The sequence below is a fragment of the Ranitomeya variabilis genome, chromosome 2 (genome assembly GCF_051348905.1).
Source record: "Ranitomeya variabilis isolate aRanVar5 chromosome 2, aRanVar5.hap1, whole genome shotgun sequence".
In the NCBI taxonomy this organism is placed as follows: Eukaryota; Metazoa; Chordata; class Amphibia; order Anura; family Dendrobatidae; genus Ranitomeya; species Ranitomeya variabilis.
Window position 1 is genome coordinate 485,797,523 of NC_135233.1, and position 16,423 is coordinate 485,813,945.

Consider the following 16,423-nt stretch of genomic DNA (forward strand, 5'->3'; position numbering starts at 1 on the left):
GGCTTGCCTGCGGAGACGGACATCCAACGCGCTGCAAATTACTGAACGTGTGCACCTACCCTTAGGTGAGACTACAGTTCACAATATCTCCACTCCTGGGTGTGGTTCACATTGTAAAAATGAGGCCTGTTTTTGTCTCTCACATGTGGGGGTGCGCAGACCTCCAGGATTGAGTGCCTTTGCTAAAGGACTAAAAAGCTGGACTCTAACACAAGTGGCCGAACCCGCACTATTGTATGGACTTTTTACCTTGTTTCACTGTGTGCCAGACAAGTGCGGAATATAATTTTTCCCGTGATGTGGTTTGAGGACAGAAATAAACCACCCGGACCTTTAAATGGAAACTGTTCCTCTTCTCGCTCCCAAGTGATTAGCCTTGTCACCCAAAAAAAATCAATTCTATACATATATCTGCTTTAGAAAACAAGGATACACATCTGATTAGTGACTGTAGCTTGGCTGTACGTAATCTAACTTTGAACAGGAAGTGGACTTCAGACTTCCTTTGCGTCACAAGCTCGGCATGCTACAGTCATTCCTCCATACTTTACACTGCTGATCTGTTCGATCAAATTGACTACTTTTTATAGGTCAGGTCTCCTTTTGATAACTTCCATTACAGCAAACAGTGTGATTTTATGATATGGAGTCCCTCCACCGCATAAGCCTGCATATGTTGTATACTCAAACAGCTACAAGTATCTAAACTTTCAATGGGATGATACAAATTTGGGTGACTGCTGCACATACAGTGGCATGTAAAAGTTTGGACACCCCTGGTAAAAATTAGTTATTGTGAGCACATAACTAAAACAAAGAAATGTGTACCAGGAACAAAAATGCAACCATATGTTAATAAAGATTTTATTTTTATTTTTTTAGAAATCATACAATTTTAGCAAACACCGAGAAAACCTATACAGACAACTAAAAAGATTGGTGGGTGAGCTAGTCTAAAAAGTTTCACAGGAACATGTGTACATAGATGCACAATTCACAAGTAACCATAGGGTAACATCACATATCTATTGGCTTGTCCATTACTGTACATGAAACCTTGAATTTAGCAGAATTTTCTGATGTAACAGAATAGTAATGAATCCCTCTCCAATATGCGATGTAAATGATAGTTCTGAGTAATAATTGCAGATAGGGGATTACACAGAGTATACAAAAAGGATCAGTAATACATAATGCAACTTTTTTTTTTTTTAAAGTCTTGTTTAACAGAGGGGCGTGGTTTGCCAGGGGAAAGGAGCAGACGTGTTCCTTAGGAGCTCCTGCCAATTCCCCTATAAATGCTACTTAAAGCTTACTAAAAAACAGAATATCTGCCTTTAATCCTTGCCGGATCATAGCAGGAATGGGACCCTCTAAGAAAAACGCTGGCACAAGGAAGATATCTCCCTTAACGGGAGTGAAAAAGCAACAGCTGATATCTAATGGAGGACGGCTTCCCTCGGGACAAAGGCAAAGTAGTCCTACACCTAACATACAGAATTTCACCCAGCAACTGGAGGAGCAGAGATCGAAGTCGCAACCTAAGAAGACCCACAAGAAGATACAGCAACCTACAAGCAAGAAAATCGCAAGTTTGGGGACAATCACAGGAATTACAATGAGAGACAGGACGGCAGTGGAGCAGCACATTGTGAGGAATTGGCGGATGGATACTAAAGCCGACTCTTCATGCACACCTGGGAGAGGAGCGCTTCCCCCTGCAGCAGCTGCGGCTCTGAAAGGAGTGAGTAGGGAGAGTGTTGTGAATTAGACTTTTTGGCTCCCTCTTGTGGTTACTAGTGATATGACTCTGGGATTGTCTTTCCTCAGTTTGGCACCCACCTGGGCCGTTAGTCCAGGGGTGTTGCTATATAAACTTCCTGGATCCTTAGTCCAGTGCCTGGCATCGTTGTAATCAGATCATTTCTGTTTGCTCCTGTCTGCTGGTCCTGGTTCGTGCAAAATTAAGCTAAGTCTTGCTTCTTTGTTTTTTGGTTATTTGCTTTGCTCCTATTTTTGTCCAGCTTGTACTAAATGTGATTCCTGACTTTGCTGGAAGCTCTAGGGGGCTGGTGTTCTCCCCCCGGGCCGTTAGACGGTTCGGGGGTTCTTGAATATCCAGCGTGGATATTTTGATAGGGTTTTTGCTGACCATATAAGTCATCTTACTATATTCTGCTATTAGCTAGTGGGCCTCTCTTTGCTAAATACCTAGCTCATTCTTACGTTTGTCTTTTCCTCTTACCTCACCGTTATTATTTGTTGGGGGCTTGTATCCAACTTTTGGGGTCTTTTCTCTGGAGGCAAGAAAGGTCTTTCTTTTCCCTTCTAGGGTTAGTTAGTTCTCCGGCTGGCGCGAGACGTCTAGAACCAACGTAGGCACGTTCCCCAGCTGCTGCTATTTGTGGTGCTAGGATTAGATATATGGTCAGCTCAGTTACCACTGCCCTATGAGCTGGTTTTTTGTGTTTGCAGACTTAGTAATTATTTCTGAGACCCTCTGCCATTGGGGTCATAACAGGAGAGCCGGCAGACTGCAGAGGAGCCGCAGACCACCCGGATGCAGCAGTCAGGAGCCGGTGAGTGTCGGCGGGACCGGAGCTTACAGAGGGGCGGAGGGATCTCCCCGGCGCCCGGAACTACTCACAGCAGCCTCAGGCATGACGCGCCGGAGTTCGTCCCGGTGAAGGAAGAAAGGGGTGTGTCCTGGATGTCAGCTGATCGGGCTGACGAAGAAAGCTGTGAGGTACAACGGAGCGAGAGGGGTGGAGGAGCTGGGACACAGGGCAAGTGGCAGATTAATGTGACAGAGGATTTAACAACATCTGCCACAGCCAGGGAGTTCAATGGAATATATAATGTGCAGGAGTTTGGGTCTCATAAAACACTGCTACCCACCCTCATTAAAGCAGAGTCTATATCTACAGAGCTGGGAACACAGCCTGATACCACCAATGATATCCTCCATTTAAATAAAGAATCCTCTTTGAGTGGGGGTAAACCCCTTCCAGCAGGTGATACGCCAAAGCTAATTGAAAAGTGGTCTGAGGCGTGGACTGATTCGTGCATCTCATACTTTGTGGAGAGGGTTAAGATGGATGTTAGAGAGAAATATGACCATTCACCTAAAGATTGCAGAGATACGGATAGGAAATCAGAAACAAGCGACAATATTGTTACATCTCCCTCAGTCTCTCTCCTGTTTATGGTTTCCAATGGCAAGGAAACATCAGAAGCATAGAATAAACGGACAAGCTCTCGGGTGATGGAAACTAGAGCTGACCGCGATGCTAAACCTACACACCACACTAGAAGTAGCCAGGGGGCATTCCTGCGTTGTCTCTAGATGCCGCGCGCCAGCCGGAGAACTAACTACCCCTGGTAGAAGAAAACACAGTCCTGGCTTGCCTCCAGAGAATGTCCCCACAGGAGATAGCAGCCCCCCACATATAATAACGGTGAGAGCAGATGAAAAGACACACGTAGTATGAAAGCAGATTTAGCACAGAGAGGCCCGCTAACTAAATAGCAGAAAGATACAACAGAGGACTTCGCGGTCAGCTGCAAAACCCTTCAAAACACCATCCTGAAATTACCTTAACTCATGTGACAACTCATGACACCGGAGTGGTAATTTCAGCCCAACAAGAGCTTCCAGCTGCAGAGATTCACATAAGTGCAAACTGGACAAAACATACAAAAATAGACTTAAGGACTAAAGTGTCCAACTTAGCTGAGCAGAAAACTGGGAGCAGGAACATGCAACAGAATCACTCTGGATACATTGATTGCCAGCATTAGAATGACTGAGGAGCAAGGTTAAATAGGATACTCCCACATCCTGATAGGAACAGGTGAACTGAGAAGGCAAAGCTTGCAGGACACCAGTACCACAAGAGACCACCGGGGGAGCCCACGAACCGAATCACAACAGTACCCCCCCCTTAAGGAGGGGGCACCGAACCCTCACAAGAACCACCAGGGCTGTCATGATCTCCATGGCCAGAGAACTAGCATAAGCCTCAATAGGAACAAGCTCTTGGAAGATGTAACTGTACTGACCATGAACTAAACCTACCGCATCATCTAGAAGTAGCCAGGTAGCATGTCCTACTTTTTATCCCTATATGCCCAGCGCCGGCCGGAGAACTAAATAATGCTAGCAGAGGGAAATATAAGACCTGACTCACCTCTAGAGAAATGCCCAAAAAGGAGACAGAAGCCCCCCACATATATTGGCGGTGATATGAGATGAAACAACAAACGCAGCAGGAAAATAGTTTTAGCAAATTTGAGGTCCGCTTTCTAGATAGCAGAAGACAGAAAGCATACTTTCATGGTCAGTAGAAAACCCTAACAAAACACATCCAGAAATTACTTTAGGACTCTGGCATTAACTCATAATACCAGAGTGGCAATTCCTGATCAACAAGAGCTTTCCAGACACAGTAACGAAACTGCAGCTGTGAACTGGAACCAAAATACAAAAACAAAACATGGACGAATGTCCAACTTATCTAGTAGATGTCTGGGAGCAGGAACAAGCACAGAGAGGCTTCTGATAACATTGTTGACCGGCAAGCATCTAACAGAGAAGCCAGGTTATATAGCGACACCCAGATCTAATCAGAACAGGTGAACAGGGAAGATGATGTCACAAGTTCAATTCCACCAGTAGCCACCGGGGGAGCCCAGAATCCAAATTCACAACAGTACCCCCCCCTCAAGGAGGGGGCACCGAACCCTCACCAGAACCACCAGGGCGATCAGGATGGGCCCTATGAAAGGCACGAACCAGATCAGAGGCATGAACATCAGATGCAGTGACCCAAGAATTATCCTCCTGGCCGTATCCCTTCCACTTGACCAGATACTGGAGTCTCCGTCTGGAAACACGGGAGTCTAGGATTTTTTCCACAACGTACTCCAACTCACCCTCAACCAACACCGGAGCAGGAGGCTCAACGGAAGGCACAACCGGTGCCTCATACCTGCGCAATAACGACCGATGAAAAACGTTATGAATAGAAAAGGATGCAGGGAGGTCCAAACGGAAGGAAACAGGGTTAAGAATCTCCAATATTTTATACGGACCGATGAACCGAGGCTTAAACTTAGGAGATGAGACCCTCATAGGGACAAAACGAGAAGACAACCACACCAAATCTCCAACACAAAGCCGAGGACCAACACGACGGTGACGGTTGGCAAAAAGCTGAGTCTTCTCCTGGGACAACTTTAAATTGTCCATCACCTGCCCCCAGATATGATGCAATCTCTCCACCACCGCATCCACTCCAGGACAATCCGAGGATTCCATCTGACCGGAGGAAAATCGAGGGTGGAACCCCGAATTACAGAAAAACGGGGACACCAAAGTGGCAGAGCTGGCCCGATTATTGAGGGCGAACTCCGCCAATGGCAAAAAAGCAACCCAATCATCCTGGTCAGCAGACACAAAACACCTCAGATATGTCTCCAGGGTCTGATTAGTCCGCTCGGTCTGGCCATTAGTCTGAGGGTGAAAAGCAGACGAAAAAGACAATTCTATGCCCATCCTAGCACAGAATGCCCGCCAAAATCTAGACACAAATTGGGTTCCTCTGTCAGAAACGATATTCTCAGGAATACCATGCAAACGAACAACATTTTGAAAAAACAGGGGCACCAACTCGGAAGAAGAAGGCAATTTGGGCAGGGGAACCAAATGGACCATCTTAGAAAAACGGTCACACACCACCCAGATGACAGACATCTTCTGAGAAACAGGCAGATCTGAAATAAAATCCATCGAGATGTGTGTCCAAGGCCTCTTAGGAATAGGCAAGGGCAACAATAATCCACTAGCCCGAGAACAACAAGGCTTGGCCCGAGCACAAACGTCACAAGACTGCACAAAGCCTCGCACATCTCGTGACAGGGAAGGCCACCAGAAGGATCTTGCCACCAAATCCCTGGTACCAAAAATTCCAGGATGACCTGCCAATGCAGAAGAATGTACCTCAGAGATGACTCTACTGGTCCAATCATCAGGAACAAACAACCTATCAGGCGGACAACGATCCGGTCTATCCGCCTGAAACTCCTGCAAGGCCCGCCGCAGGTCTGGAGAAACGGCTGACAAGATAACTCCCTCCTTAAGAATACCTGTGGGGTCAGAGTTGCCGGGTGAATCAGGCTCAAAACTCCTAGAAAGGGCATCCGCCTTAACATTCTTAGAACCCGGTAGGTACGATACCACAAAATTAAACCGAGAGAAAAATAATGACCAGCGCGCCTGTCTAGGATTCAGGCGCCTGGCGGTCTCAAGATAGATCAAATTTTTGTGGTCAGTCAATACCACCACCTGATGTCTGGCCCCCTCGAGCCAATGGCGCCACTCCTCAAACGCCCACTTCATGGCCAAAAGCTCCCGATTCCCAACATCATAATTCCGCTCAGCGGGCGAAAATTTACGGGAAAAGAAGGCACAAGGCCTCATCACGGCGCAGTCAGAACTTTTCTGCGACAACACTGCCCCAGCCCCGATCTCAGAAGCGTCGACCTCAACCTGAAAAGGAAGAGTCACATCAGGCTGACGCAACACAGGGGCAGAAGAAAAACGGCGCTTAAGCTCCTGAAAGGCCTCCACAGCATCAGGGGACCAATTAGCAACATCAGCACCCTGTCTAGTCAAATCGGTCAATGGCTTAACGACATCCGAAAAACCAGAAATAAATCGACGATAAAAGTTGGCAAAGCCCAAAAATTTCTGAAGACTTTTAAGAGAAGAGGGCTGCGTCCAATCACAAATAGCTTGAACCTTGACAGGATCCATCTCAATGGAAGAGGGAGAAAAAATATATCCCAAAAAGGAAATTCTCTGAACCCCAAAAACGCACTTAGAACCCTTGACACACAGAGAATTAGACCGCAAAACCTGAAAAACCCTCTTAACTTGCCGGACATGAGAGTCCCAATCATCCGAAAAAATCAGAATATCATCCAGATACACTATCATAAATTTATCCAAAAAATGGCGGAAAATATCATGCATAAAGGACTGGAAGACTGAAGGGGCATTAGAAAGACCAAAAGGCATCACCAAATACTCAAAGTGGCCCTCGGGCGTATTAAATGCGGTTTTCCACTCATCCCCCTGCCTGATCCGCACCAAATTATACGCCCCACGGAGATCAAACTTAGAGAACCACTTGGCCCCCTTTATGCGAGCAAACAAATCAGTCAGCAACGGCAATGGGTATTGATATTTAACCGTGATTTTATTCAAAAGCCGATAATCAATACATGGTCTCAAAGAGCCGTCTTTTTTTGACACAAAGAAAAAACCGGCTCCTAAGGGAGATGACGATGGACGAATATGTCCCTTTTCCAAGGACTCCTTTATATATTCTCGCATAGCAGTATGTTCAGGCACAGACAGATTAAATAAACGACCCTTTGGGTATTTACTACCCGGAATTAAATCTATAGCACAATCGCACTCCCGGTGCGGAGGTAATGAACCCAGCTTGGGTTCTTCAAAGACGTCACGATAATCAGACAGGAACTCAGGGATTTCAGAGGGAATAGATGATGAAATGGACACCAAAGGTACGTCCCCATGAGTCCCCTTACATCCCCAGCTCAACACAGACATAGCTCTCCAGTCAAGGACTGGGTTGTGAGACTGCAGCCATGGCAATCCCAGCACCAAATCATCATGTAGATTATACAGCACCAGAAAACGAATAGTCTCCTGGTGATCCGGATTAATACACATAGTCACTTGTGTCCAGTATTGTGGTTTATTATTAGCCAATGGGGTGGAGTCAATCCCCTTCAGAGGAATAAGAGTCTCCAAAGGCTCTAAATCATACCCACAACGATTGGCAAAGGACCAATCCATAAGACTCAAAGCGGCGCCAGAGTCGATATAGGCGTCCGTAGTAATAGATGACAAAGAGCAAATCAGGGTCACAGACAAAATAAATTTAGACTGTAAAATGCCAATGGGAACGGATTTATCAAGCTTTTTAGTACGCTTAGAGCATGCTGATATAACATGAGTAGAATCCCCACAATAGAAACACAACCCATTTTTCCGTCTAAAATTCTGCCGCTCGCTTCTGGACAGAATTCTATCACACTGCATGTTTTCTGGCGTCTTCTCAGTGGACACCGCCAGATGGTGCACTGGTTTGCGCTCCTGCAGACGCCTATCGATCTGAATGGCCATTGTCATGGACTCATTCAGACTTGCAGGCACAGGGAACCCCACCATAACATCCTTAATGGCATCAGAAAGACCCTCTCTGAAAGTAGCCGCCAAGGCACACTCATTCCACTGAGTAAGCACAGACCATTTACGGAATTTTTGGCAGTAAATTTCAGCTTCATCTTGCCCCTGCGATAGGGACATCAAAGTTTTTTCTGCCTGAAGTTCCAAATGAGGTTCCTCATAAAGCAAGCCCAAGGCCAGAAAAAACGCATCCACATTGCGCAACGCAGGATCCCCTGGTGCCAATGCAAAAGCCCAATCTTGAGGGTCGCCGCGGAGCAAGGAAATCACAATCCCAACCTGCTGTGCAGGGTCTCCAGCAGAACGAGATTTCAGGGACAAAAATAACTTACAATTATTTCTAAAATTCTGAAAGCTAGATCTATTCCCTGAGAAGAATTCCGGCAAAGGAATTCTCGGCTCTGATACCGGAGCATGAATAATAAAATATTGCAAACTTTGTACTTTCGTGGCGAGATTATTCAAACCTGCAGTTACACTCTGTAGATCCATTATAGACAGGTGAACATAGAGCCATTCAAAGATTAGAAGGAGAGAGAAAAAAAAGAAAGACTGCAGCATAGACAGACTGGCAAGTGATCCAATTAAGAGCACACTAACTACTAGAGAAAAAAAAAAAAAAAAAAAAAAAAAAAATTTTCAGCAGACTTCTTATTTCTCTCCTTTCTCAGCCAAGGATTTTAACCCTTTAGTGGGCCGGTCAAACTGTCATGATCTCCATGGCCAGAGAACTAGCATAAGCCTCAATAGGAACAAGCTCTTGGAAGATGTAACTGTACTGACCATGAACTAAACCTACCGCATCATCTAGAAGTAGCCAGGTAGCATGTCCTACTTTTTATCCCTATATGCCCAGCGCCGGCCGGAGAACTAAATAATGCTAGCAGAGGGAAATATAAGACCTGACTCACCTCTAGAGAAATGCCCAAAAAGGAGACAGAAGCCCCCCACATATATTGGCGGTGATATGAGATGAAACAACAAACGCAGCAGGAAAATAGTTTTAGCAAATTTGAGGTCCGCTTTCTAGATAGCAGAAGACAGAAAGCATACTTTCATGGTCAGTAGAAAACCCTAACAAAACACATCCAGAAATTACTTTAGGACTCTGGCATTAACTCATAATACCAGAGTGGCAATTCCTGATCAACAAGAGCTTTCCAGACACAGTAACGAAACTGCAGCTGTGAACTGGAACCAAAATACAAAAACAAAACATGGACGAATGTCCAACTTATCTAGTAGATGTCTGGGAGCAGGAACAAGCACAGAGAGGCTTCTGATAACATTGTTGACCGGCAAGCATCTAACAGAGAAGCCAGGTTATATAGCGACACCCAGATCTAATCAGAACAGGTGAACAGGGAAGATGATGTCACAAGTTCAATTCCACCAGTAGCCACCGGGGGAGCCCAGAATCCAAATTCACAACACAGGGCGATCTGGATGAGCCCTATGAAAGGCACGGACCAAATCAGAAGCATGAACATCAGAAGCTGTAACCCAAGAATTATCCTCTTGACCGTAGCCCTTCCATTTCACCAGATATTGAAGTCTCCGTCTGGAAACACGGGAGTCCAAGATTTTCTCCACCACGTACTCCAATTCACCCTCAACCAGCACAGGAGCAGGAGGCTCAACAGAAGGCACAAGTGGTACCTCATACCTCCGCAATAATGACCGATGGAAGACATTATGGATAGCAAAGGATGCTGGGAGGTCCAAACGAAAAGACACAGGGTTAAGAATTTCCAAAATCTTATAAGGACCGATGAACCGAGGCTTAAACTTAGGAGAAGAGACCCTCATAGGGACAAAACGGGAGGACAACCACACCAAGTCCCCAACACGAAGACGAGGACCAACACGACGATGGCGATTAGCAAAACGTTGAGTCCTCTCCTGGGACAACTCCAAATTGTCCACCACCTGCCCCCAAATACGATGCAACCTATCCACCATGGTATCCACTCCAGGACAATCCGAAGACTCCACCTGACCAGATGAAAAACGAGGATGGAACCCTGAATTGCAAAAGAAAGGGGAGACCAAAGTGGCAGAACTGGCCCGATTATTAAGGGCAAACTCCGCCAACGGCAAAAAAGAGACCCAGTCATCCTGATCAGCAGACACGAAACACCTCAAATAAGTCTCCAAGGTCTGATTAGTACGTTTTGTCTGGCCATTTGTCTGGGGATGAAATGCAGACGAAAAAGACAAATCAATGCCCATCCTGGCTAAAACGCCCGCCAAAGTCTGGACACAAACTGGGATCCCCTGTCGGAAACGATATTCTCCGGAATACCATGCAGCCGAACCACATTCTGAAAAAACAGGCGCACCAACTCAGATGAGGAAGGCAGCTTGGGCAAGGGCACCAAATGAACCATCTTAGAAAAGCGGTCACACACCACCCAAATGACGGACATCTTCTGAGAAACAGGGAGATCAGAAATAAAATCCATAGAGATGTGTGTCCAAGGCCTCTTAGGAACAGGCAAGGGCAACAACAACCCACTAGCCCGAGAACAACAAGGCTTGGCCCGAGCACAAACATCGCAAGACTGCACAAAAGTACGCACGTCCCGAGACAGGGAAGGCCACCAGAAGGACCTAGCCACCAAATCTCTGGTACCAAAAATTCCCGGATGACCTGCCAACGCAGAAGAATGAACCTCCGAGATGACTCTATTGGTCCACTCATCCGGCACAAACAATCTACCAGGCGGACAACGATCAGGCCGATCCGCCTGAAACTCTTGTAAAGCACGTCGCAGGTCTGGGAAGACAGCAGACAATATCACCCCATCCTTAAGTATACCCGTAGGTTTAGAATCACCAGGGGAATCAGGTTCAAAACTCCTAGAAAGGGCATCCGCCTTCACATTCTTAGTACCTGGCAGATACTAAACCACAAAATTAAACCGGGAGAAAAACAACGACCAGCGCGCCTATTCAGACGTCTGGCCGACTCAAGATAAATCAAATTTTTGTGATCAGTCAAGACCACCACCTGATGTTTAGCACCCTCAAGCCAATGACGCCACTCCTCGAATGCCCACTTCATCGCCAAAAGCTCCCGATTAGCGACGTCATAATTTCGCTCGGCGGGCGAAAATTTTCGAGAAAAGAACGCACAAGGTCTCATCACTGAACAATCTGAACTTTTCTGCGACAAAACCGCCCCCGCTCCGATCTCGGAAGCATCAACTTCCACCTGAAAAGGAAGAGAAACATCAGGCTGGCACAACACCGGAGCAGAAGAAAAACGGCGCTTAAGCTCCCGAAAGGCCTCCACAGCAGCAGGAGACCAATCTGCAACATCAGCACTAGGGTTGAGCGAAACGGATCGATCATTTTCAAAAGTCGCCGACTTTTGGCTAAGTCGGCGTCTCATGAAACCCGATCCGACCCCTGTGCTTGTCGGCCATGCGGTACGCGACTTTCGCGCCAAAGTCGCGTTTCAATGACGCGAAAAGCGCCATTTCTCAGCCAATGAAGGTGAACGCAGAGTGTGGGCAGCGTGATGACATAGATCCTGGTCCCCACCATCTTAGAGAAGGGCATTGCAGTGATTGGCTTGCTGTCTGCGGCGTCACAGGGGCTATAAAGGGGCGTTCCCGCCGACCGCCATCTTACTGCTGCTGATCTGAGCTTAGGGAGAGGTTGCTGCCGCTTCGTCAGAAGCAGGGATAGCGTTAGGCAGGGTCCACTAACCACCAAACCGCTTGTGCTGTAGCGATTTCCACTGTCCAACACCACCTTCGGTGTGCAGGAACAGTGGAAGCTATTTTTTTTTTTTTCCTCAGCGCTGTAGCTCATTGGGCTGCCCTAGAAGGCTCCGTGATAGCTGTATTGCTGTGTGTACGCCACTGTGGAAACCAACTGCTTTTTTCAAAGCACATATCCTCTTGTTCCTTTCTGCACAGCTATCTTTTTTGTTTGTCCACACTTTTTATTTAATTTGTGCATCAGTCCACTCCTATTGCTGCCTGCCATACCTGGCTTAGATTACTGCAGGGAGATAGTAATTGTAGGACAGTCCCTGTTTTTTTTTTTTTTTTGTGGGAGATTAAGATTGGCATTTCTGCTACAGTGCCATCCCTGTGTGTGCCATCTCTCACTGAGTGGGCCATAGAAAGCCTATTTATTTTTTCCGTGATTTGTGTTCTAAATTCTACCTCAACACAAAAACACTACATCAATCAGTGGTAGAAAAATATTGGCCTCAGTCAGGGCTTGTGTGCCACTGCTGTGTGTGCTATCTCTTAGTCAGTGGGCTATAGAAAGCCTATTTATTTATTTATTTTTTTTTCTTATTATCTGGTTTCTAAAGTCTCCCTGAAAAAAAAAAAAAAAAAAAAAAAAAAAACAGTGGGAGAGTAATATTGCCCTTTCAGCTTGTGTGCCAGTCTTGACTCCTGGGTGTGCCACCTCTCTCTCTCTCTAATTGTGGGCCATAGAAAGCCTTTTTTTTTTTTTTTTTTTTTTTTTTTAAATATTATTGGGTTTCTAAAGTCTCCCTTAAAAAACAAAAAATACATAAAAAAACAGTGGGAGAGTAATATTGCCCTTTCAGCTTGTGTGCCAGTCTTGACTCCTGGGTGTGCCACCTCTCTCTTTCTAATTGTGGGCCATAGAAAGCCTTTTTTTTTTTGTTTGTTTTTTAATATTATTTGGTTTCTAAAGTCTCCCTTAAAAAACAAAAAATACATAAAAAAACAGTGGGAGAGTAATATTGCCCTTTCAGCTTGTGTGCCAGTCTTGACTCCTGGGTGTGCCACCTCTCTCTCTCATTCAGTGGGCCATAGAAAGGCTATTTATTTTTTTGGTTTTTTTAATATTATTTGGTTTCTAAAGTCTCCCTGAAAATAAAAAAAAAAAAACTTAAAAAAACAGTGGGAGAGTAATATTGCCCTTTCAGCTTGTGCGCCAGTCTTGACTCCTGGGTGTGCCACCTCTCTCTCTAATTGTGGGCCATAGAAAGCCTTTTTTTTTGTTTTTTTTTTAATATTATTTGGTTTCTAAAGTCTCCCTTAAAAAACAAAAAATACATAAAAGAACAGTGGGAGAGTAATATTGCCCTTTCAGCTTGTGTGCCAGTCTTGACTCCTGGGTGTGCCACCTCTCTCTCTCATTCAGTGGGCCATAGAAAGGCTTTTTATTTTTTTGGTTTTTTTAATATTATTTGGTTTCTAAAGTCTCCCTGAGAAAAAAAAAAAAATAAATTAGGTGGGAGATTAATATTGACATTAGTGCTTGAGTGACAGTCCTGCGTGTGTGTCATCTCTGTGATTTTGTGCCACAGAAAACAGAGTGTGTAACATTGTGCCTGATTTTCCTTGTGGTCTCACCAACCTGTTAAGGGATATTGAAATCATACTGAAGTTATAGCTCACCGTGTAAGTTGTTTGACAGCAACAAATAAAGTTACTTTGGTTAAGATTTTAAAACAATGAGGAAGTCTGGTGCAAGAGGTCGTCGTGGGCGTTCATTGTCAGCTGGTAATGATGGTAGTGGTAGTGGAGCATCAGGTGGTCGTGGGGATAAAAATATTCCACCTAAGTCTGGAGCTGTGGAGCCAGTTTCGTCGTCAGGCTACACAAGGCCTCGAACGCTCTCTTTTCTGGGAGTAGGAAAACCGCTTTTAAAGGCGGAGCAGCAACAGCAAGTTTTGGCTTACATTGCAGACAGCCTCTAGCTCTTTTGCCTCCTCTTCCGAAACTGGTAAATGTAAAAGCAGCGCGTCGCTTGTGGATGTTCACGGTCAGGGACAAGTCGCTTCCTTGTCCTCCTCAGCAAAAACTACAACAAGAGAGAAGGATGCAGCAGGCGACACAACGGGTCACTCCATGGAGCTCTTTACACATACCGTCCCTGGCTTAGAAAGTGAAACATTTAACAGGCCATGCCCATTACAAGTATATTCTGACATGGAGTGCACTGATGCACAGCCACAGCCAGAGTACTATGCTGCTCCTTTGACTCAGACCACCACATTGCCCTCTCAGGGTACAGATCCACAATCAGACCCTGATGAGACTATGTTGCCCCGCCACGAACGCTATACCACCGACCGACACAGTGACACAGACGAAGTTGCACACGAGCTCGAAGAGGAGGTAATAGATGACCCAGTTATTGACCCCGATTGGCAGCCATTGGGGGAACAGGGTGCAGGCGGCAGTAGTTCAGAAGCGGAGGTGGAGGAGGGGCCGCAGCAGGCATCAACATCGCAACAGGTTCCATCGGCCGGGCCCGTATCTGGCCCAAAACGCGTGTCAAAGCCAAAACCTGTTGGAGGACAGCGTGGCCATCCGGTTAAAGCTCAGTCTGCAATCCCTGAAAAGGGATCCGAGTCTAGGAAGAGTGCAGTCTGGCATTTTTTTAAACAACATCCAACTGATCAGCGCAAAGTCATCTGTCAAAAATGTTCAACTAGCTTAAGCAGAGGTCAGAATCTGAAAAGTCTAAATACTACTTGCATGCATAGACACTTAACCACCATGCATTTTCAAGCCTGGACTAACTACCAAACGTCCCTTAAGGTTGTAGCACCCTCGGCCAATGAAGCTAGTCAGCAACGCAACATCCCTTCCGTCACTGTAAGGCCACCATTTTCCGCACCACCGGCAGTATCTGTGCAGGTTTCTTTGCCAGCCAAAAGCAGTCAGGGTCAGGGAACCACCAGTTTTGTAGGAGGAAATATTGCATCTAGGGCACCGGCGGAAACAATACCGTCTCCAACCGTCTCTCAGTCTGCCATGTACACCGGCACACCCGAAAGTTCCACGATCTCCAGCTCTCCAGTCCAGCTCACCCTACATGAGACTCTGGTTAGAAAAAGGAAGTACTTATCCTCGCATCCGCGTACACAGGGTTTTAACGCCCACATAGCTAGACTAATCTCGTTAGAGATGATGCCCTACCGGTTAGTTGAAAGCGAAGCTTTCAAAGCCCTGATGGAGTACGCTGAACCACGATACGAGCTACCCAGTCGACACTTTTTTTCCAGAAAAGCCATCCCAGCCCTGCACCAGCATGTTAAACAGCGCATCGTCCATGCACTCAGGCAATCTGTGAGTACAAAGGTGCACCTGACTACAGATGCATGGACCAGTAGGCATGGCCAGGGACGTTATGTGTCCATCACGGCACACTGGGTGAATGTGGTGGATGCAGGGTCCACAGGCGACATCAATTTAGGGACAGTTGTGCCTAGCCCACGGTCTAGGAAACAGTTGGCTGTAGGCATTCGCACCCCCTCCTCCTCCTCCTCCTCGTCCTCCTGCAGAAGCTACAGCTCTTCCACAGAACGCAGTCTGCCAACCACTCCATCGGCAGATGACACTGTTGCACACCAGTTGTCCCATTATGGGCCAGCTACTGCCAAGCGTCAGCAGGCTGTATTGGCTATGAAGTGTTTGGGCGACAACAGACACACCGCGGAAGTTCTGTCCGAGTTCTTGCAACAAGAAACGCAGTCGTGGCTGGGCACAGTAGATCTTGAGGCAGGCAAGGTAGTGAGTGATAACGGAAGGAATTTCATGGCTGCCATCTCCCTTTCCCAACTGAAACACATTCCTTGCCTGGCTCACACCTTAAACCTGGTGGTGCAGTGCTTATTGAAAACTTATCCTGGGTTCTCCGACCTGCTCCTCAAAGTGCGTGCACTTTGCTCACATATCCGACGTTCGCCTGTACACGCCAGCCGTATGCAGACCTATCAGCGGTCTTTGAACCTTCCCCGGCATCGCCTAATCATAGACGTTGCAACAAGGTGGAACTCAACACTGCACATGCTTCAGAGACTGTGCGAACAGAGGCGTGCTGTTATTTATTTGTGGGAGGATACACGGGCAGGCAGTAGGATGGCAGACATGGAGTTGTCAGGTGTGCAGTGGTCTAAGATACAAGACATGTGTCAAGTCCTTCAGTGTTTTGAGGAATGCACACGGCTGGTTAGTGCAGACAACGCCGTAATAAGCATGAGCATCCCCCTAATGCGTCTGCTGATGCAAAGTTTGACGCACATAAAGGAGCAGGCGTCTGCACCAGAGGAAGAGGAAAGCCTTGATGACAGTCAGCCATTGTCTGGTCAGGGCAGTGTACAGGACGAGGTAGCGGGCGAAGAGGAGGTGG